This window comes from Mesoplodon mirus (assembly GCF_964341445.2).
Source record: "Mesoplodon mirus genome assembly, chromosome: 16".
Lineage (NCBI taxonomy): Eukaryota > Metazoa > Chordata > Mammalia > Artiodactyla > Ziphiidae > Mesoplodon > Mesoplodon mirus.
The window spans coordinates 7,021,365-7,042,861 of NC_138992.1; the positions used below are offsets into that span (position 1 = coordinate 7,021,365).

At 41.2% G+C, this 21,497-nt stretch overlaps 1 long non-coding RNA gene across 3 annotated transcripts in view; it reads left to right on the forward strand.

Annotated features, from left to right (window-relative positions):
* The window catches only part of LOC309792150, an 86,668-nt gene that overhangs the window by 41,376 nt on the left and 23,795 nt on the right, over positions 1-21,497 (forward strand). The window contains exons 4-5 of one of the 3 annotated variants that reach the window (XR_014291609.1): positions 4,784-4,854; positions 8,222-8,751. The exons of the other annotated variants lie outside the window; for them this stretch is intronic. This is a non-coding gene — a long non-coding RNA (uncharacterized lncRNA). Of the gene's footprint in view, positions 1-4,783; positions 4,855-8,221; positions 8,752-21,497 lie in introns of those variants that run through there. 3 annotated transcript variants of the gene reach the window in all.

The window sequence follows — 21,497 nt, forward strand, 5'->3', positions numbered from 1 at the left end:
CTCTGGTAGTGCTCTGGTTTCACAAGTCTTTTCTAAAGTTCTTCCAATGATTAATAGGAGGGTAATATTCAAGCAGTACCGCCACTATGCCTGCTTAATAGAAGACACTCAATTATTTCTTGAGTGGAGTTAGTTTCAGTTGATACTATACCCTTTAAATTTGAAAGAAGCCAACTTATTTTACCACGTACACAATTATTTACTGTTAAAAGTGTTTAAATTGTACCCTTGGTTACATGTTGAAAAACAGAACTGAAATGTTAAGTGGTGACCAAGTAATTATACTTCCATCACGCTAATGTTGTAGGGAAGAATAATCAAAAAATCAGACAGCAAAGGCACACCCAAGAATTAAGTTGCACAATTAAAGGTTAATATTTTCTCAACCCAAAAATGCAGGTCTCTACTTCATCCTACTCTCCTACAGTTAATTTTTGATAACTCGAGACACACACTAGAAACATTAAAGCCAACTAGGTCTTCACTGATTACATTTTCCTTTCGAAAAAGTGGACGTGTAGAGAGAATTATTCTTATTACTACTGATACAGATAAAATTGGCTGATTATTAGATGCCTTTCAGTGTCGTGGTTTTGGTATATGAAGCTCTGTTGCCTATGAAAGTTTTGTCCAAGTCACTTCCCAGTTGACTCAAAATCCCCCACTTGTAAGTTCTCCTTTCCCTGTTCTTACTGGTTTTCTACCTTCATACCTCTTTACGAAACAAACATTTTCTTCCAACTCTCAGTTTGTGTTTTCTTCATTTGTTCTGCTTTTCAAAGTGCATCAGTTAGTGATTGAATGTTACTGCAGTGTAATAGAAAACTGCAAACCAGTGGCTTAAAATGGTGGTTTATTGTTTTACCTTCTCGCATAGTTTGTTTCCAGGAATCTTGGTGGCATGGCAGACTGAATTAACATAAACCTTGCTACCACCACCATCCCGTAGCTCCAAACTCAGAAAGATGCCAAATAAAACATAAATATACACGCAGCTGACTGCAAAAGAAAAGAAAGGAAACACCAACTGCCAGAAGTGAAGAGAAGACAAAGCCGAAGTAGTAAACGGAGGCACTGAGGGCGCCTCTGACCTGCAGGATTATCATCTTAGCTAAGAGCCTCGCCAGTGAACTCGGGGGCTTTTAACAGTGAGACATGACCTGACAATTCAGGGGAGGTGGGACTGAGACCTCTGCAGGAAGCCAAGACCCTAGAGGGAACTGCGGCCTCAGGAAGGGGGGCGCAGAGCTCTGCACAGCAGCCTGGGGCTGCAAAGCAGCTTCTGAACCTAAGACTAGGTGGAGGGAAAGGAGGATTTCCATGACAAAGAGCTGAAATGTCCCTTACAGTCTTGCCCTCACAGTATCCAAGCTTAGCTTAAAAATTATTGTGGGGGCTTCCCTGGTGGCGCAGTGGTTGAGAGTCCGCCTGCTGATGCAGGGGACACGGGTTCGCGCCCTGGTCCGGGAGGATCCCACATGCCGCGGAGCGGCTGGCCCCGTGGGCCACGGCCGCTGAGCCTGCGCGTCCGGAGCCTGTGCTCCGCAACGGGAGAGGCCACAACGGTGAGAGGCCTGCGTACCGCAAAAAAAAAAAAAAAAAAAAAAATATATATATATATATATTATGACCACCTCCTTACTGTGCAGGGCGCACAGTAAGGTGCTGGTGGTAAAGCAACGAATAAAACAAATTTCTGCCCTCTTGGGGCCTCTCTTCTAGTTTCACTGGGAAGAAATTTACTATTTCAGACACTTGATAATTTTTGAAACGACAGGAATAAGCTAGAATACAGCATAAAAGAGATGGAAAAAAAATGAAAGATTCACACAAGTAAGATCCAGTGTACATATATATTTTAGGAGTTTTAAGCAGGAGGAAATAGAACTGGGGGTGAGGCAGTTGTGAACTGACCGAAGGCAATGTATTTGTGTACAACCCTTGTTAGATAATAGTACCCACTGAATGCCCACCCACCCCAAACACAGTCCTGCCCCCAGATCACCCCCTAACAGCCAGGTTATAATGAAGGCAGTTTCTCACCAACTTCTGTCACCAATACAGATATTAAGTAAGAAAAAAAAAAAAAATCTTACTGCCTGTTCTGCAGGCTTAAGGAAGTTGTTCTCTACCCTTTGAGATGCTCTAACCACCTTGCCTGAAAGTTCCCTTCAAGAAGCAGAATTCTGTTACCCTTAACAAAACCTGTGTTCATGGCTGGACACTGAGGACCTTTCAGGGGATTATATTAGGACATCTTCCCAAAGGGTAAGGGCTACAGACCAAGCTGGATTCTTTGTCCTGTTCTTGCTGGGTGGGTGTGCAACTCTACTTTTAGCCAATCCGCATAATCTTGAAAACCTTTAACCATCAGGGGCCAATTTTTGCAGTTCATCATTCTAGTTAACAGGCCTCTAATTTCACCAATAAAAATTTCTGACCTTTAGTATGTAAATTAGCAAAGCATTATATGTTGGTCAAGAGACAGACAACAGTACCTAGGGAAGTTGCCTCTGGATTATGGATTCTGTAATTAGAGTGTGAGCTGATCATCCTGGACTGTACTTTCTTGGTCAGAATAATACTAGCAGGATCTATGTGACAACTTTACATGAGTAACTCGTGCCACAAATGCTGGATTATTTAACTGTAAATTACAGATATCTTAACAGCTACATTGGGAGAGATAAGTGGCTAAGAAGCTTCCAGAATTGATCAAAGACATTGTACCAGGAATGATATTTGTCTTGTAACAGAACCAAAGTAAGAACGGTGCTTAAACTGTTAGGGTTTGCTTTTCTTTCACATGTTGGCTGTCTAGGTGTCCAGTACAGTAGCTCCACAAGATCAGTGGGGCTCCAGGCTTTTTCTGTTCTTTCCTTATGACCCACCATCTTTTGTGCGCGACTTCCGTCCTTGTGAAGAGATGGCAGCCGCAGTGCTCGTATTCCAGATGAGAAAGAAGAGTCAAGGGCAAGGTACACTGCAGATATGGTAAAATAAAGACTTTCCAGGAAAAATAATTTGTCACCAGTAGGCATATGCTGGAAGGAACGTTAAAGGATATTCTTCAGGTGGATGCAGAATTACCCCAGATGAAATCTAGAAATGAGGGAATAAGTGAAAAGCAATGGAAATGGTAGATGTGTAAATGTACATATAACTAAAACTGGGGGATTTAAAATATCTGTAGAATTAAAATGCATCATATAATAACAAAAGACACAGGGAGAGTAAATGGAGTTAGAGCTCTCAAGTTCTAGCAATTGGTAAGTGATAAAACTAATACTGTTACTAGACTGTAAAGTCAGGGAGGCATGTCATAATCTTGAGTGGAGCACTAAAAGTACAATAGAATGTGTATCTAACACTTTAATAGAGGATAAAATATAAGAAGGCAAGAATGGAAAAGGGAACATAAAACAGGTAGGTCAGATTTTTAAGTTGCAGAATATAAGCCCAAACACATAAAGTGATTTATTACTTGAATTAAAGTTGAAAAATTATCAGCTGAATCAATATCCCACTACACACGTCTTACAAGAGACACAACTCTAAGATCACATAAAACAACCAAATGGAAACAGTGTAACCATAGTTTTATCCCACACAGAGATTTAAGGCAAGAACCATCTCTAGAGATAAAAAGGACATTTTAAAGTGGTAAAGGAATTAATGCACCCAAACCACACAATCCTAAATGTGTTTGTTCCTAGGACAAATGTAAAATATATAAAGCAAAAGTGACAGGAGAGGGGAAATAAGTAAATCCCTAATTATAGTTAGTAACTTTTACACAGCTTCTGCAATAGCTGATAGAATAGACCAAAAGCAAAAAAAAAAAAAAAAAAAAAAAAAAGTCGGAATACAGAAGATCTGAACAATACCATTACTAAATTTCAACTAATTTATGTATGCTGAACGCTTGATCAAAAAGGCATAATTCAGTTTCTTCAAGTAAACATGAACCATCTACCAAAGTTGACCCTATGCCAAGTCATAACACAAACCTACAAATTGTGAAAGATCAAAAGCCTTCATTCTGTATTCCCTAACACTGGAATTAAGCTAGAAACCAGTAACAAAAAGATGGCTAAAGAAACCCCAACTGCTTGGAAATTAAGTAATACATTTGAAAACAGTATCTGGGTCAAAAAAAAACATTTTAAAATATGTTGAAGTGAACAGTAACAAAGATACCAAAACTTGTTTCAGCTAAAGCAGTGTATGTAGGGAAATTTATAGCCTTAAGTGTATATATTAGAAAAGAAAAAAGGTTGAAAATCAATGACCTAAACTATTTTCAGTAAGCTAGAAAAAGAAGAAGAATGAAAAATAAAAGGTTTAAGGTCAGTGAAATAAATAGCGTACAACAGAGAAGGTCAACAAAGCCAAAAGTTTGGTTCATTGAAGTCTAATAGCAATAATAACCACTATTGTTTAACATTTTATTTGAGATCCTAGCCAGTGAAATGAGGCCTGAAATAACAGTATAGGTTTTGAAAGGAGGAAATAACACTATTTATAGACAACTGCTATTGTGCATAGAAAATTCAACGGAATCTATGAACAGAATAATTTAGCAAGGTCACTGGATACAAAGTCGATATACAAAGACCAATTGTATTTATGTCAGAAACAAAGAAATAGAAGTTGTTAAAATGATACAATTTACCCTAGCATAAAATATCAAATACCTAAAAATAAATTTTTGAAAGAAAATCATAATATTGAGAGAAATTTGAGAAGATACAAATGTTTGGCTTGTTATCTAACTTCACAGTTATCAAAATGCCAGCAGGATGTTGAGAAATCAACCAACTGACAGAAATGCAAAGGACAAGACTATCCAAGGTAAACGAACAACAACAAAACTGAAAACATTTCACCAACAGATACTAAGACCTGTTATAAAGCTATAGTTATAATTACGACTGTAAAGTTGGTTGGCATAAGGATAGATAAATAGACCAATGTAACAGAAAGCCTAGGCACAAATCCACAAATAAAGATGATCTGATTTATGACCAGGGGACATCATCGCAATGGGTGAAAAGATGGTCTTTTCAATAAATAGTGCAGAGTCAGATATCCATATGAGAAAAAAAAATTACCTAGACCCCTTCCAGACACAAGGCAGAAAAATCAGTTCCATATGGAATATAGTTTAAATGTGAAAGGAGAAATAAAACATAGGAGAATATCAGTGATTTGGGGCAGGCAACAATTAAAGTACATAGAAGCATAAAGGGAAAAAGGTTTTAAGCTAATCTATGATGATAGGATCAGATAGAGGTTACCACTACCCTGGCAAAAAAATTTTTTTTCAATAAAAAAGACAACATAGGCTTCCCTGGTGGCGCAGTGGTTGAGAGTCCACCTACCGATGTAGGAGACACAGGTTCGTGCCCCGGTCCAGGAAGAGCCCACATGCCGCGGAGTGGCTGAATTTATGTGGATAAATTTGAAATTTTAGTTATTTTTTAAATGAGGATCGTTGTGTGTATATAAAATAACACTAAATCTGAATCTTTTTAAAAATCTACTCCCAAGTAATCCACCAGATCTAAATGGCTTATGATGTGGTCTGTTAAGCCTTCAAGAAACAATCTTTATAAATACTGTAGTAGAGAATTTTTAGAAAGGGGGAAAGATGGGTGAAGCTCAACTATGATACTAGAGTCAAATGGGACATGTGAGGGGAAAAATACTGTACTTCAGTCTCCTATGAACATGGCTGAACTAGCCTGAATATTAGCATTTCAGATTCACCAGTTAAAATTCACTTATTGTGACAAAGTAAAATTTATTGCCAAAGTGGGAGAATGGTATGCATTGGAAAATCTTTTCATATAATACGCACATTGATAGATTAAAGAGAAAAAACCACATTATCATCTCAAGGAATGCAGGAGGAAACAACAAAGTGCAGCACTCATTTTAAAAATCAACCAAATGAAACATCCTCTTGGTAGATTATGAATAGACAGAAGCTTCCTTAGTATGATAAATGATAACTAAAAACCCATGTTTAACATGACGAGTTAATGGTATAACTTTAGAGATGTTCCTTTAAAGTCAGCAATAGGACAAGGATGGCTATTGTGCATCTGTTTCACATTGCACTGAGATCTTGGCCAGTGCAGTAAGATTAAAAGAAGAAATAGGTATAAGGATTGGAAAGTAAGAGACAATTACTGTTAGTGGCAGGAAAATTATTTGAAAGTTCAGGGGAAATTACAAAGTATTATAACTAATATGAAAGTTGAGGGTTTGGGGATATAAGACCAATATGCAAGAATAAGTAGTGCTCCTTTCCACTCAAAACAGTCTATTTAGGGTCTTCCCTGGTGGCGCAGTGGTTAAGAATCCGCCTGCCAATGTAGGGGACATGGGTTCGAGCCCTGGTCTGGGAAGATCCCATATGCCGCGCAGCAACTAAGCCCGCGCGCCACAGCTACTGAGCCTGCGCTCTAGAGCCCACGAGCCACAACTTTTTTTCATTACTTTAGTAAAATTGAAGTTACACATTGCTTATAGCAATAGTTCCGCATGTAAGTCTTTTTACAACACTAAAGTTCTGCATCATACTTAGGTTTAGAAATTATTGAACACTTGAAGCGTGTTATAGACATTTGTAGCAGGGAAATAGAAGATTGAAGTGCTTTTTCCAAAATCTGGGAAATCACACTGATGTTTTCATTGATTAAAAAAAATAGCTCTTGATAGAAAGTGTAATATTTTGTTTTAAATCCAGCTACCTTTGAAGATAGTAACAATAAATACAGTTTGTGAAATCCCAGTGTCTCCTACATTGGTCATGCTTTGACTTTCCACAATTATGTAAGACATTGCATAACTTTGACATTCATTCAGACGAAGGTTACAGTTCAGATTAAGAGAAAATATGTGTACAAATTAATTTGACAAAAGAAGTTCCTTCATATATAATAGCAGAGTAACACAACAGAGCAACATGTTGCTTGTGATAAAATACGTATACTCAAATTTAATATCTCTTTGAGACCTTGGCTTTAATCTGTTAGTATCTAACACAGATTTTTATATTTAGTTCACTAGTTGTAAATTCACTTTCCTTATTAAGAAAGGCTGAGATTTTATAGTCCTACATCTAAATACATAATTTTTATTTTATTTATTAATTTATTTATTATAAATTTATTTATTTTTATTGGTTTATTCGTTTTGGCTGCACTGGGTCTCTGTTGCTGTGTGCGGGCTTTCTCCAGTTGCGGCGAGCAGGGGCTACTCTTCGTTGCGGTGCGCAGGCTTCTCATTGTGGTGTCTTCTCTTGTTGCAGAGCACGGGCTCTAGGCATGCGGGCTGCAGTAGTTGGGGCACGCAGGCTCCAGAGTGCAGGCTCAGTAGTTGTGGCACACGGGCTTAGTTGCTCCGCGGCATATGGGATCTTCCCAGACCACGGCTCGAACCCGTGTCTCTTGCATTGGCGGGCGGATTCTTTTTTTTTTTTTTTTTTGCGGTACGCGGGCCTCTCACTGTCGTGGCCTCTCCCGTTGCGGAGCACAGGCTCCGGACACGCAGGCTCAGCGGCCATGGCTCACGGGCCTAGCCGCTCCACGGCACGTGGGATCTTCCCGGACTGGGGCACGAACCCGTGTCCCCTGCATTGGCAGGCGGACTCTCAACCACTGCGCCACCAGGGAAGCCCGGCAGGCGGATTCTTAACCACTGTGCCACCAGGCAAGCCCTAAATACATAATTTTTAAGTCCAAGTGATAAGCATTATAGATTGATTTCCTTTTTAAAGAGAGTCACATATTTCTAATTTCATGTTTTTATTTCTGAAAGAAGTTACCTATGTCATTATTCCCACAATATGTTGTGTATTTATATTTATACACTAAGACATCCATAAGGATGTTTCTTACAGCAATGTTTGAAGTAACGGGGGGAAGAAAAGTAACTTACATGACCCTAGCACTAGAGTCTCCAGTCAAATCAAGTCTATGGCCTGTAAGCTAAGAATGGTTTTACAGATGTGCAGTGAAGGACTTAGCAAGTCTGGCTTACTCAAACCCTGCACATTCCAAAGATAAGTCTGCCCCTTGACCAAGTCCCTGGGAGATAACCTTTAAGCTCTTGGAATATCCTGCCTTCTGTAAGTGCCTGTGTTTACCTGGGGCCTTGAGCCACATCAGATAGATTATGCTAACAGTGATTTCTGGTGGGGGCATTGCAGTACGCAGGATCAGTTTGATCTCTGGAGGAGCTGGAAACTGAATAACTAAGGTCAGCCACGTGTGTATGCTCCATGCCGGTGAGACCTGACCCTCACTCAAAGCCCTGGGCATGAAGTCTCAGGTGAGTTTCCCCAGTTGACAAGAGTCTATATGTATGTGTTGTCCCACGTCATTTCTGGGAGAATTAACTGCTGTCTGTCCATGCACCGTCTCCAGAGAGGACACCTGGAAGCTTGTGCCTGGTCTCCTGGACTCTTCCCTATGTGCCTTTTACATTCGCTGATTTTAACCTGTACCTTTTTGCTATAAATTGTATCTGTCAGCATAACCACTTTTCTGACTTCTGTGAGTCATTGAACTAGAGGGTGGTCTTGGAGACCTTGACACAACATTAATTAAAGGATTCCTTTTTACAAAACTAATATGCGTGGGCTTCGCTGGTGGTGCAGCGGTTAAGAATCCGCCTGCCAATGCAGGGGACACAGGTTCGAGCCCCGGTCTGGGAAGATCCCACATACCACGGAGCAACTAAACCTGTGCACCACAACTACTGAGCCTGTGCTCTAGAGCCCGCGAGGCACAACTACTGAAGCCCGCTGGCCTAGAGCCCGTGCTCCTCACCAAGAGAAGCCACCACAAGGAGAAGCACGCACACCACAACAAAGAGTAGCCCCTGCTCATCGCAACTAGAGAAACCCCGCGCGCAGCAATGAAGACCCAACACAGCCAAAAATTAATTAATTAATTAATTAATTAATTTTTTAAAAATGCAGTAGGGACCATATGTGTCCTGAGAAGCTTAAAATATTTTCTATCTGGCCTTTACAGAAAACGTTTACCAACTCATGCAGCAATGTAGCAAATAAATAACCTATGTTATTTTCCTACATTGAAATCATATCAGTTAAAATGGATGAATAGCTATATAAATAAAGCTCAAACTGTCTTAAGTGAAAAAAGTAATAGAAGGATAAAACAGTATGATACTGTTTATGTAAGTTAAGCTATTGTTATGGGTAAATGTATATGTAAAACCTAAAAAAAACACTAAGGAGGATATCTTGAACTTTAAGATAGTCGTGAGCTCTGGGGGAAAAATGGAATGGAAGATAAGAGTTATTTGCCAGATTTTCATTCTTAAAAAGAGAGATTCAGGGCTTTCCTGGTGGCGCAGTGGTTGAGGGTCCACCTCCCGATGCAGGGGCCGCGGGTTCGTGTCCCGGTCCAGGAAGATTCCACGTAAGCCCACGAGCCATGGCCGCTGAGCCTGCACGTCCGGAGGCTTTGCTCTGCAGCGGGAGAGGCCGTAGCAGTGAGAGGCCTGCAGCAGTGAGAGGCCTGCATACCGCAAAAAAAAAAAAAGAAATGAAAAAAGAGATTCAAGGGGGAAAATGGGTCTCGTAAAACAAATGAAAAGGTTTTATTTTACTAATTTTTTTTGGCTTATTTCCCCAAATCAGCTTGGAATTATAGAATGATTGTGCTAAAGACCTCAGCTGCTTCAGATTCCTCAAGTTCTCAGTTAAGAAACAGATCTCGGTAGGTGGATTGCCCAGGGTCATGCTGAATTCTTATTTGTTTAAAGAGGCTGTTCTGTAGGAAGTATGTTAGTGCTGGCAGGGTCAGTTATTTTGAACTGTGGAAACTTGAAAATTGATTCTCATAAAGACATAAGGGCTATGGTATACATTCCAGAGATATATCAAGTTCTCTTTTCAATTTTGTCAATCTATAAGCATTGTCTTCTCAGGGGTTAATATCCTTTATGCTGGTGATGAGCTGCTAAATCCACCCTCGGTTTACAATGGAGGAAATATACCTAATTTGTATTTTAAAAAAAAAATTTCCTCTTTGAAGCAGTCATAGTGATCATGCCAAGTTTAGTGTCCAGTGATATCTAGAAGATTTTAAGGGTATTAAAAAGTTAAGTACTATTAGGATCTTAAGTAATCATCAAATAAGAAAATGGCTTTTTTGTGTGTGTTTTGTTTTTTTGCGGTACGCGGGCCTCTCACTGCTGTGGCCTCTCCCGTTGCGGAGCACAGGCTCTGGACACGCAGGCTCAGCAGCCATGGCTCACGGGCCCATCCGCTCCGCGGCATGTGGGATCTTCCCAGACCGGGGCACGAACCCGTGTCCCCTGCATCAGCAGGCGGACTCTCAACCACTGTGCCACCAGGGAAGCCCAGAAAATGGTTTTTTAAATGCTTTGTAAACTGTAAATTAGGGTAAAGTGGTACTAATGTAAACCACACTGAATTCAGATTTCTAGTACATAAAATTTAATGATACCTTCCCTACCAACATTCAGGGAGTCACTGGGAGAATCAAATGAGATAATAAATGTTAAAAAAAAGAAGAAGAAACCTTTTATAAATGTCAAAATACTATGTAAGTGAGTCTTATAAAAAAAGTTACCATCACCCTGGCTGTGATGACACTCATGTGGGCTAATTATAATTGTGAAGGGAAAAAAAACAAAAACAAAACATGCTTTCTTGGTTTCCTGAGACCAGAGGTGAGCTGTCAGCTATGAATAAGGAAAAGTGATTAACATTCATCTAGCTCTGTCTTTGTAGTCCCTACGAGGTTACATGAGAGATGAAAGAAGACTAAGACACAGCTCATGCCCTTCTTTTCAATTCAACATTTATTGAGCAGCTACTATGTGTAGGTGGGGGGGGGGGTAGCCAAGAACTTGGTATATTAATTGTCCTCATATTTGCCTGACGAGGTATTATCCTTGTTTCTCACTGAGGCCCAGAGAAGTTAACTCAAAATCGTATGGATCCAGAGCTAGCATTTGAACCCATTCCTTTTGGCTTCAAAACATGTTTTGAAAAACAACCTACAAGGACTTCCCTGGTGGCGCAGTGGTTAAGAACCCACCTGCCAATTCAGGGGACACGGGTTCGAGCCCTGGTCCGGGAGGATCCCACATGCCACTGAGCAACTAAGCCCATGCGCCGCTACTGCTGAGCCTGTGCTCTAGAGCCCGCGAGCCACAACTACTGAGCCCACATGCCGCAACTACTGAAGCCTGTGCTCCTGGAGCCCATGCTCCACAACAAGAGAAGCCACCACAATGAGAAGCCCATGCACCACAACGAAGAGTAGCCCCTGCTTGCTACAACTAGAGAAATCCCGCGCATAGCAACGAAGACCCAATGCAGCTAAAAAATTAATTAATTAATTTAAAAAAGAGAAAAGAAAAAAACAACCTACAAGAAAGCTAGGATCCAAAAGTTAAAAGTCTGGGGAAGGGAAACAATAGTAGAGGAGATACGTGAAAGAAAACACTAGTGTGGGCAGGGGAGCAGTTAGGAGAGGCTTCTTGAGACAGGTAGGACTTCTAGGTGGCCCTGGAGGATAGCTGGAAATAGGAAGGTGAAGAAGAATGAACGTTGTCCGCAGGGGACAGTGGTAACTCTGGTGACCACTTCCTGGGTTCCCTACCTAGTTGAGCCCACAGTGTGCGTCTTCGGGATGAGAACACTCACAAGGTGTGCTGCCTCTGCGGTCAGTTGGTTCCAGGACAAGAAATAGGCGTGGGTAAATGGGGGAGTTACTGGGGCAGCAGGGAGGAATGACAGAAGATTCTCATTTCCAGAAGTCAAGAACAAGGCCCAGGCTCAACGTCAGGATAGAGCCCATGCTGCAACTCTCAGAATTTTGTAAACACACCACATCAGAGAACCATGTAAACATTTTGTGGGTGGCAACCGACTTGAGTGTTTGCTTAAGTCTGTCATTTTATTTTTTAATTTATTTTTTCTTCCAGTTTTATTGAGGTATAATTGATGTCCAGCCGTGTATGAGTTTAAGATGTACGGCCTAATGACGTGACTTACATATACTGTGAAATGGTAACGACAGTAAGTTCAGTTAACATCCATCATATCCTATAAATACAAAAAAGAAAAAGAAACAAGCTTTTTCCTTGTGTAATTTTAGGATCTACAGTCTTAGTAACTTTCAAATATACCATACAGCAGTGTTTGCTATACACTGTACATTGCATCCCCAGTACTTATTTATCTCATAACAGAAAGTTTGTACCTTTTTAAAAATACCTTATAAAGTAGTTACTGATGTGGGGTGGAAAGGGATGGGGGTTTGGAAACACTGGGGTAGAATTCAGTAGACCTGGATACTATACCTTTTCCCTTAGCATGAGTCACTGATTATATGCATTTATTATATGAGTGTATTGAGCCTCCGTCACGTGTCTACCTTTTAGGTCATGGATATAAAATAACCAATATATGAATACTTTGAAATATATGAAGTTTGATGTAGGTGTTGAGTTTCATGTTCCAGCAGCACTGACATCATTCCTACTGCAAAGATGATAATAGGGCGTTTATCATAACGTGCTCTAATATGGTTTTAAAGGCTTCCCCCCAACTTTAAAAGGCTTATGGGGGGCTTCCCTGGTGGCGCAGTGGTTAAGAACCCACCCGCCAATGCAGGGGACACGGGTTCGAGCCCTGGTCTGGGAAGGTCTCACATGCCACGGAGCAACTAAACCCGTGCACCACAACTACTGAGCCTGCACTCTAGAGCCCATGAGCCACAACTACTGAGCCCACGTGCCACAACTACTGAAGCCTGTGTGCCTAGAGCCTGTGCTCTGCAACAAGAGAAGCCACTGCAATGAGAAGCCCGCGCACCGCAACGAAGACCCAACGCAGCCTAAAATAAATAAATTTATTTTTAAAAAGGCTTATAAAATAGGTATCTATATATTTTTCATTTTGTTTGGCAACGACTTTTAAAGAGAACTAAATCCTGTTCTGGCAGCCCGACTTTCCAAGTAAAAGTGGTACCTGGAGCCAAGGAAAACCTCACTTTGGACACAAGGCTCTGTGAGTGTTGTAACTGCTCAGTTTTTAGGTTTTTAATGACCAGATTAATGAAAGTATAGATGGTAAATTTCCCCACCCTGTGTGTGCCTTGCTGGTTACCAGATTCAGGAGGGTATGTGAGTTACCAAATGAGTAGATTCCTTCACCTACAGCGTATCCTGCACTGTGTTTACCTGTCTAGCAGTGCTTTGTTACATTTTAACCCATATTCTACCAGCCAGCTTTCTTTATTTCTGTTGTTTTTGTTTGTTTGTTTTTTCCACCAGCCAGTTTTGTCAGATTTCACTTCTTGTAGTTTGTATTGTTAAAAACAGCCCATAGGTTTTTCATGGTCTAAACTTGTGTTGAGACTCATTCCTGCTGAGATTCACTGTCCTGTGGGGAATGAGACAGAAACGAGACCGTCTCTGTCTCTCAAGCTTCTGAACATTGGAGGAGAAGGATCATACTCCTTGACTTAGCACAGACGCTTCATTATCTAGACCAGTGGTTTTCAAATATTTCTTATAACGGAACATATTCTTTAAAAAGAAATCTTTCACCAAAGCCCGACGTAAGGCACATGCCTGTGGGCCCACCTGCTAGGCTGCTTCCCAGTCGTCCCTCGCAGCATGGGAAGGGCACGACTTGACCGCCGTTAGTGTAAGGCCACCTTCCTTACTCTCCTCTTTGGCCGCTGGCCTCAACGAACTCTCCAACCCAGCCATTCTTAACCATGTCCACTTCTCCAGAGAGTCCTTCTGTTTTGCAGTCTTGTGCCTTTGCATATGCTGTTCTTCTACTGAGAGTGCTCCCCCACCCTCCTGAATCTTTATTTTAATGGCGTTTACTCATTCTTGATACGATCTTTTCCTAGAAGTCTTCCCTGATATCCTTGTCCGGGCATCCAGACCATTCACTTCATTCCTCTCTGGTACAAGTTACTACACTGTAACAGTTCATTTGTTTGTCCAACTCTCCCACATATCAGGTGTGGTTTTTTTGCTTTTTTGTTTTTTAATTTTTGGCCACATCCCATGCCATATGGGATCTTAGTTCCCCAACCAGGATCAAATCCACACCCACTGCAGTGGAAGGCGGAGTCTTAACCACTGGACCCCCGGGGAAGGCCCCCTGCAGGTGTGTTCTTTTTGAGGGCAGGAACACATTCTTATTTGATCTTCGGGCTCCTGTGTTAGCACGTGGTTGGTAAGGTAATGAATAATGTTGACTGGATGGATGGATGGATGGATGGATGGATGGGTGGGTGGGTGGACGGACAGCCAGGAGTATGGACAGGTAGAAGAAGGAATTTACCAACAGACCAAGTGAATGAAGTGTCCCAATACCTTGAACCAAGCAGGGGGAGTAGAAGGAACTGAGAATTCTCTTCATAAGGCCAGCTGCTTTGGAATTTGTGTGTAGATTAAGAGTGGACCTGACACCACTTCCCAGAATACAGTCATCACCCAGTTAGCCCTAGGGAACAGTCCAGCATGAGTCATATGCCTTCTCTCCATATCTGGTGCCGTGTATTTATAGCTAATGATGGTGGTTTGTCACTTGTTAAACAGCACAATAAAAATGACTGCATGAAGGCCAAGCAAAATACTAATGGAAATGGTTTTAATAATTAATTTTTAAGAGACATACAAATGACAGTTCAGCTGGGAAGCTATAGAAACATTTAAGCTGAAATTTCAGCTGAAGGATGCTGCTCTTTGGATTGTTCTGAGGTTAAATGGGGATAATTTGAAAGCTGGCAGGAAGAAGGCCAGTGATACATCGTTTTGCCTGCTTTTTTTTTTTCTTTTACACAGCAAATCATATCCTTGAAAGGAAGAGTGGTCTACATGTGAGTTCTAGAGGATTATGAGAGTCAATGAAACACGGAATGGCATGAATTGGAAGCTGTGTTACCTAATGTATATTATTATTTTATTGTATAACACAGTTTTCAAAATCACTCAGATAATATTTAAGCTTCCTTCTTGTTTTAGTCTAACTGCCACATTACTTCCCCCAGATAATTATCACAGAGCAGAAAGTTCTATGGAGGTTTTCTACTTGTTTTCCCCTTCCGTATGTAATTCCTTTGATGGGCCTCAATGAACACTCAATCAAAGGTTAACACAATTAAATTTGTAAATGCAGCAATTCCCCTCTATAAAAGAGAGAATGGAACTTGAATTTATTGAGCATCTGCAATGTCCAAAACACTGTTAGGTACTTTTTCATAAGGTGTCTCAGGAAGCCTTCACGATTACCCTAAAAGGCTATCCCCATTTTATAGATACAGAGACAGTCTCGGAGACGTTAGGCAATTTTGTCACTCACACAACATGTGGCACAGAAAGGGGTTGGACCGGTTCCATCTGGCTTAAATCTCCATTTTTTTCCCCAATATTTTACTGTGTTCCAATGACCAGGCAGTCGGAAGCCTGGTTATCAAATGTAAATATACTATGGGAAGCAAAAGAAGTGCCCTAAGATGTTCGTTTGTTCTCTCTCCCTCTTTCCTTTCCTTCCTTTGGGGAAGATGAGCAAACCTGCGTCCCTGGCTACCCCTCCCACCCCTCACCCCCCTCACTAATCTATTCAGTGTCTAGATTGATGGTATAAAATGATGATAATTTACATTAATTCAAGAGTTTACTAAGAATCTGCAACATCTCATTTCATCCTCATTTTTCAATGGAGAAAATTAAAATCCAAATAAATCTGTGACTTACTCAAAGTCACAAAGCTAATTAATAGCAGAGGACTTTTCACTAAATCCAGAATTCCTGATTCCAGATACTCTTTCCACTACATCCTCAAGTGAGAACGTGGGTGATTTTTCTTTAAGGATGAAGAGGATTTCACTCTGCAGAGCTTCATTTGTTTTTTCTCTCAAGAAAAGCTTATCCTTCTAAGACATGAAATTTATTAGCCTCATCATATGCCTCACTCACAAGCCTCTCCATATGCTGCTGTAATTATCTGGATGTGTAGATACTATTCTCCATCAAAAAATGTCAAAACATTCCACAAATGGGCGTAGTGGAACACATGCAAATGGTTAAACCGTCATTACTCCAAAAGATATGAGGGTGGTCCTCAGCAGAGCAGAGAGAGGAGGTTTAGATTAGAATTCCAACTACCAAAAGAGAGTGTCCAGCCCACTTCTCTCCCTGAACTTCTTATGTAACTTTTTTGACTATAGAACTAGGTTCTAAATAGAATTCTAGAATTCACTGGAGGGGTTTAGCAGCAGATTAGACATAGTTTAAGAGAGTTGGTGAATGAGAAGATAGATTAGAAGGAGTCATACAGAATGAGGATCGGAAAGACAAACGGATGGGAGGTGGGGAATAAACAGAAGAGAGTAAGTGTCTTAAGGAATACAGTGAGAAGACCTGTGGTGTGTTTAATTGGAGTCCCAGAGGAGAGGAGAGAATAGGGAGGAGTCTAATTTGTATGGCGTAATACCTGAGAATTTTCCAGAAACGGAGAGAATCATTAGTCCACAGATTCAAGCAGACCATACACATGTCAAGCAAGATAAGTAAATGGAAATCCACAACATACGGAAATTGTAGAAAACTAAAGACAATGAGAAAAATCTTAAAAGCTGACCAGAAGAAAAAAGGGGGGTGGGGTGGGTGGGAGCACTTACCTTTAAAAAAGTGAGAAACTTCTCAGTAGCAATAGGAGACGCCAAAAGACAGTGATGAAATGGGCTAAAAGAATGCCAAAGTTGGAATTCCCTGGTGGTCCGGTGGTTAGGACTCTGGGCTTTCACTGCTGGGGCCTGGGCTCGATCCCTCGTAGGGGAACTGAAATCCTGCAAGCCGTGCGGGGCAGCCAAAAAAAAAAAAGGTAGAATTCTACACTTCACAAAAATATTTATGAAGGAGAAATAAAGACATTTTCAGATGATAAAATCACAGTTTATCACCAATAAACCTGCACAAAGGAAATTGTAGTGATAATCTTCAAGTTGATCGAAGTTTAGTGATGCAGGAGTGACCGAAGACGAAAGAAAGAGGTAAACGTCTCGTGGAGTTAAAACTCTTTAGACCTACAATCCACTGCAACGGTAGTATACACAGCACAAAGCAGGCACGTGAGGTTCAAGTTCACTGAAGTCCCGACGTCATCTGAGAAGAGAGGAAGGGTGCTACTGCACACTAGACTCTGATACGTCAGCAATGCACGTTTTGCCTTATGGGACCACTAAAAGGATAAAAACGCATCACTTTCAACTAACAGTCCAAAACAGAACGATTGAAAAGACAAGAATCCAGGGGGTGGTGGGACATAGGCAAGACAGACAGGAAACACATTTAATAAGAGTGGATTGAAATCAAAATACATCCTTAAGATCAAATGTAAATGGAATAAATGCTCCAATTAAAAGAGAAGAATTGTGAAACTCAATGTTTAAAAGTCCAGCATACGAATACCAATAGATTGAAAAATGGAATTAAGTTATCCCATGGTAGGTATTATCACAGAAACTAGAATTTAAGGCAAAAAGCATTACTAAGAAGGTCACTTTATAATGATAAAAAGACCAAATTACCAGCGAAATATTCTAACTCTATAGATTCTACTTACAATATGACTTCAAAACACATGAAGCAAAAATGGATACATCTGCGTGGAGAAATATATAAATCCACAATCATAGTGAGAAATTTTAACACATAAACTCCCAGGGGCAACACTTACCTACTATTCACCGCATCACCCTCAAGTGGCTGATTCTACATTAATCCTCAGATGGTCCCCAGAAAAATAAAGCTGGTCAGCAGTGATCAGCTCAATAAAACACCCTTGAATTGGATTGTCCTCCTTCCTTGTTTTACTCTTCCCAGACCCCATTCTTTTTCCTTGGAATCATATTCCAAAATAAACTCACGCATGCAAGTACTTCTCTGAACCTTGCTACTTTGGGAACCCAGGCTAAGACACTTGGTACCACAAGCAGCTCAACAAACAGACATTCCAGACAAGAGTCTAGTATTGGACCAATTAGATAGTGATAAGTATCCCATTAATGTTGGTAAGTGGGGTGATCTTAACCCCCGGCATGTGGCAGTATCACAGTTACTGAGATTTTCACCAGCAGTGAATTGGAATGATGAAGATGGAAGATGAAGCATTGATTTATGTAGTCGCAACTCATTAAAAAATATGATCAATGTTAATTATAAGGAATGTAGAACTGGCTGACTTTGGTTGCTGGTCTTTAGAAGTCTTGTTAAGGGAAAAGAAAATGTCAGACTTGGTTAGCCAACTATCAACCTCAAGGAGTGCTGTAAAACTGGGAATGCTTCCCCAGCAGCGTGGAGATGTCCCCCTCCTTCCCACGGCTACAGGAAGATGGCTGAAATTCAGTCTTGGGGTTTAATTGTGAGTACAGCACGGTTACCAAGGCAAATTGTGAGTACAGCACGGTTACACAGCCTTAACAGTCTCTGATATCAGTGTCAGGGCCCAGAAAAGGAAATGGTAGACCTTGAGACATGGGATAGGGATATTTGAATGGACAAACCTGAGGACCTTGAACCCCAGAAGCAGTGCCCTCCCTCTTCCTAGAGGACAATGGGGTTTTCTGGGTGGGGGTTGTTGTTTGTTTGCTGTTTTTAAATTTTTTGGCCTTGCCAAGTGGCATGCAGGATCTTAGTTCCTCGACCAGGGATCGGACCCGTGCCCCCTGCAGTGGAAGTGCAGCGTCTTAACCGCTGGACGGCCAGGGAAGTCCCGACAGTGGTCTCTCTTGCCTGCAGACACTGCAGAGACGCCACCAGCAACAGGAGCCTCACAAGATGATGTTTGTCCTAAGATTTGTCTCTACCTCCCTTATTTCCTCCAGATCAGCAGTCAGGTCAAGCACAGCCCAAGCGGGGCGATCCACCTCCTTCTCTAGGAAGAAATACTGTATACACCCAAAGAATTGCAAGCTTTGATTAATATGCACTGATGTGAACCAGGAGACCTCATGAATCAAGAGACTTCATGTTGGCAGGGATCTTAACGAACTGCTGAGCAATAGGACCTCTTTGTAGTTTAGTTTCTTCATCTGTCAAATCTGATTAATAGAGCCTGTCCAACCTACTTTATACGGTTATCAGAGTAAATGAAGAAATTAATATTTATAGTGAACTCCGCTAGCCACTGTATTAGGCACTTCACATAAATTATTTAATTAGGATAAGATTGGATAAGTGTAAACACTTTTAAAATTAATAATCTTGTTTAGAACACTTACAAATGTGTTATTTTAATAGCATGCCCTAAGAGAAACTCAGTTCTAAGACTTGTGAAACCGTGATGGGTAATAGTTAAAGGGAAAGAAGAAAAGGAAGCTACCATTTCAAAATTACACATATATTAGAATATGGCTTTGAGTAAGTTGTTATTTTGTTTGGGGGAAGGTGGACCACCTGAAGAGTGTTGTAAGGACAGTTCTATTCATTGATCTTGGGAAAAGCAGGGCAGGAACAATTTTAATGCAGAAGCTCTGGATAAGCAGTTAAGTGTCCAGTGGAGCAATGTAAATTCCTGTGTGATACACTGTGGTGTCATGGCTAAAGGCACAGCCACCGAAACCAGACTGCCTGGGTTTGAATCTCAGCTCTGGGGCTTACTGGGGGATGTGCTTCAGTTCTTTCATCTGCAGAATGGTAGTGTCTATTGCATAGGATTATTGGAAGATTAGGTGCCTTAACTTACAAAATGAATGATGGCAACTACTATAGAAGCACGAGAAAGCCTGCTGGCTCTGGTGGAATCATGTATGTAGTACACAGTGCCTAGAATAGAGGATACGCTTAAGATATATATAAATGGGATAAAGGAAATGCCCAGGTATTGGGGGGTATACATGAAACACAATTGGCTGTGCGTTGAAAATAGTTGAGGCTTCGTAGTAGGTACACAGAGATTTGTTATACTATATTCTGTACGTTGGTGTACCCTTGAAATTTTCCTTACTAAAAATACTTAAAAAAAAATATCAGCCTAGGAAATCCAGTCGTTTCATATCTATATGCCCTCACTTCAGTTCATCTTTGTACTTAACCATTTAGCAGAACTGATGTAATGATAAAAAAAAAAGTAATGTTCATCTCATATTCATATTTCAGAGAGAATTTCATGCATAAAAGTGTTGAGCTGAGTCATGTTAGAAATAGTTTGCTCAACTTTCTGGTCTCAAGCTGTGGTTGACAGCTGGTTCTCCTCTCAAAGTCCTTTCTTTCCTTTTTCTTGGGCCTAGAGCACCCCAAGTCTCTCCTGCAGCCAGGTATGGCATGTAATCAATGGAATGGAAGCAGAAAGGGTGTGTGCACATCCCTATGGCCTGAACACGGGCATGCCTGCAGGCCTTCTTCAACAAATAAGGCAACTCTCAGGAATGCCAGAACAGCAAGATGGAAGGAACCTATATCTCAGAATAACCTCACAGAGCAGTTATCCTGCCAAATGGGTTGGCCAGACTATTAGTGGAGAGAGAAATGTCCATTTTCTCAAAGCTACTGTATCTTTTTTATAACAACCTAGCCCTCACTCTAACCAATACACAAGATGAAGAGTTTGAGTCCCAGATAGGGGAAATTTCTTCTTGTTCAAGGTCACACAGTAAGGAAGCAGCAGAGTCAGAAATTTAACCAGTGCCTTCGAATATTCATTGCGTTGTACGCCTTCTCTTTGCTTAATTGTTAAATACGTAGCCTAAGCCTAATCTCTGCCAGAGTAACGTCACTCAAGCTAGATGTTTCTATACTCGTTTCTTTGGTACAGGCCCCAAGTTACCACTTCCTTGGCCAAAGAGACCCAATACTGTCCTGAGGTTCAGTTTATGAGTTATTCTATGCTATGGTCTGAATATTTGTGCTCTCCTTCCCAAATTCTTATGTTGCAATCCTAACCCCCAAGGTGATGGTGACAGGAAGTGGGGCTTTTGGGAGGTGATTAGGTTACGAGAGCAGAGACCTCAATGGGATTGGTACCCTTATAAGAGAGACCAGGGAGCTTGCTTGTGCCTCCACCACGTGAAGAGACAGAGAGAAGTCGGCAATCTGCCACCAGGAAGAGGGCCTTCACCAGAACCCAACTATGCCGGCCCTTTGATCTTGGATTTCGCAGCCTCCAGAACTGTGAGAAATAAATGTCTGTTACGGGCTTCCCTGGTGGCGCAGTGGTTGAGAGTCCACCTGCTGATGCAGGGGATACGGGTTCGTGCCCCGGTCCGGGAGGATCCCACATGCTGCGGAACGGCTGGGCCCGTGAGCCATGGCCGCTGAGCCTGCACGTCTGGAGTCTGTGCTCCGCAACGGGAGAGGCCACTAAAAAAAAATGTCTGTTACTTACAAGCAGTCTGTGGTATTTTGTTATGGCAGCCCGAAGGGACTAAGACGTTCCCATAGCCTTTGTATTT